Genomic DNA, 3,023 nt, shown 5'->3' on the forward strand with positions numbered 1-3,023 from the left:
GGGGGCGGGGAGTGGGGGTGCGGGGAGGGGAAAGGACGCGGAGACAACCACCCGATCCTCACATAGACCATCGCCTCCCCCAAAGCACACTGTCCAGCCACCCACGCGTGAATCCATCCATCCGTTCTAGACAGACGTTCGGAAAAGTTACATCTGTGTGTGTGTACGGCTTGACTACCTACTGCCTGCCAGGCACCGAGCTGAGGAGTTAAGAATGACTGTATGTCACATCGTCTAAGGCGGTGGTTCTCAACCTTGGCTGCACAGTAGAATCACCTGGGAGTCTTTCTAAAATCCTGATTTCTGGGCCTCATCCTCCGGAAATTCTGTTTCTTTTGCTACTAAGGTTGTGGCCCCACCCCATAACAAAGAAACAATTTCCGGAGGATGAGGCCCAGAAATCAGGATTTTAGAAAGACTCCCAGGTGATTCTAATGTGCAGCCAAGGTTTATCAACCTTCTAATGTGCAACCACTGGTCTCATGGGCATGACAGACAAGTCCATAATTAGGGTTCGACTGTGCCTGTGTTGTGAGAGACGTATGTTCTGACACAGGAGGAGTGGGCTGAGCTAGGACTAAGGGACCTGGGAGAGAAGAGCAGGAGAGAGAGAGGGGAGTTCATTTGGATTTCCTTCCATAGTTGAGGAGGAAGGAGAAAGGGATAGTCAACAAAGGGAGGAGTGTAAGAGAGCTGGAAAATGCCCGAGGAAGGATGTATAAAGCACCACGGTAAGAAATGAGGTTGGTACTGCGTTTTAATAAGGTTTGTGGAGGTTCCAGGAACTTACTGATCACCTCTGGGCCATTCTTTACCTAACCCTTTACACATAAAACCACATATACTCTTCAGTTCAAGAAGGTATTCTATGTCATAGGGATTTGGAAATAGAGGAACCTAGAAGTAAAGAGATTTGCCCAAGTTTCATGGCCAATGTGGGGTCAGGCCTTAAACCCAACTCATTTGGCTGTGACTGCTGTTTAGCCATTATTTTCAGGAATGTGATGTTTGTAGCTTGCCAGGACCTTCCAATTGTAAGGCAAGGTCAGCACAAATAGGAAAAAAAGATTTAAAGGAAAAAGAAAAGGCCTGTTAAAAATATATGTTTTGTTTTTGTTTTCTTTCTGCCCGGCCACAGTGGCTCAATGGTTGAGCAACGACCTATGAACTAGGACAGTGGTTGGCAAACCGCAGCTCGCGAGACACATGCGGTTCTTTGGCCCTTTGATTGTGGCTCTTCCACAAAATACCACGTGTGGGTGCACACGTACAGTGTGATTGAAACCTTGTGGCCCATGTGCAGAAGTCAGTTTTCGGCCTGGGAGAGTCTATTTTGAAGAAGTGGTGGTGGAAGAAGTGGGGGGTGTCGGTCGGTGGGGTGACAGGAGACGCGGCCCAGGCGGGCTGGGATATGCAGCGCTGGGGAGGCGCACGCGATTCATGCACGAGTTGCATGAGCCAGTCAGCAGTCTTATGTGCAGTGGTTAGTGCTAGTCGCGTCTGCAAATCGCGTGCGGGTGTCAAAAGTAAAGTTTATTAAGTTAATTTTAGGGAACGTTGTGGAGTGAAAGAAGACGTAGTGTCGAGGATCGAGAAAGGTATGTTGAGATGGTTTGGACATATAGAGAGGATGAATGAAAGGAGATAGACAAAACAAGTAAACAAGACGAGGGCACATGCCCGGGTTGCAGGCTCATCCCCAGTGGTGCGCGTGCAGTAGGCAGCCTCTCTCATCGTTGATGTTTCTATCTCTCCCTCTCCATTCCTCTCTGAAATATAAAATACGTTTAAAAAACATTTTCTTCTCCTAAAAATAAGGCCAAAGAGATGACTCATGAATGAGATACATTGCGCTAAAGAAAAAAAAAATCAAGGGGTTAGTCCCACTGCCATTATTTTGTCCTTTATTTTAACCCTTTCTCAAAAAAAGTATCTCAGAGCTGGTGAGCATCTGTGCTTCATGAATGCCCAAGGTTTTGTTCTATAGGGCTAAAAGAACCTACATTTTAGTAAGATGCCCATGAGGTCCTGAACACAAGTGCTTACTCTGTCCTACGCTGATAACAGCCACTGCAGCCTGGCTCTCTAGGTTGGGACCCCTTCTCTGAGCAGTTGCTCTTAAGGCCTCTATCGAGAATGAATGGCACGGCTGAGAGACATGGAGGGTCTGCTGTGCATCAGACCTTTTCCTGGGGAAAGATGAGTCCCAGCAGTGGTGGGACAAGACCCCTTCTAAGCTGCCGGGGCTTTGTGTCTGACGCGTCTTTAACCCATTTTAACAAAGCATTCTCCACCCTCCAACCGGGTTCTCTCCTTACCACAACCTTCCAGATCTCCATAATCCAGACCCTGCTACCTCTTACACTAGGATACCTGGGATACTTCACTTTTAGCAGTGCCTTGGTGGTGCTTTGGCTGGATTCATATGTGCCTGATTCATAGTGGCCACTGGATGCAGATTGTTGGATGGAAGCATCTGCTGTTGTTTCTACCCCCACTCTTTTCTCTGTTTTCAAAGTGAGATAATATTTATGTACATTCTGGGGGTGGGGGAGGAATGTTCATCTTTACATGAAATTGCAAATTTTGTAATTGCAACATTTTTCCCCCCTAGTGAACCAAAAATAATTATCAAATGAGCAAGTTTATGCTTTCCAAACACATTCACAGCCCAGACATCTCTCAACACAGATACTCTTGGATTAAATTTAGGTACAGAATTGCAGGGTTTTTTTTTTTTTCAGGCTTTAGCTCCTGAACCTATTTGGTAAATATTTACTTTTCCCCATTTAAAAGGGATAGAAATCTATGATAATACGATGTTCTGAATTTCTATTTGAAAATTTTACAAGAAAACTTTGCATACATTTTTTAGAAAAAAAACACTTATAATTAAAAGTTGATCTTGATTTATAAGTTGCAGTAACAATTTTCTTGACGTAGCACCATAAGAAGAAATTCCATTTTAGCCTTAATAACATTACCATTATTTATTTTGTTATTATGTGCCAGGCAGTGTGCTC

Source organism: Myotis davidii, unplaced genomic scaffold, assembly GCF_000327345.1.
Source record: "Myotis davidii unplaced genomic scaffold, ASM32734v1 scaffold185, whole genome shotgun sequence".
Classification (NCBI taxonomy): Eukaryota; Metazoa; Chordata; class Mammalia; order Chiroptera; family Vespertilionidae; genus Myotis; species Myotis davidii.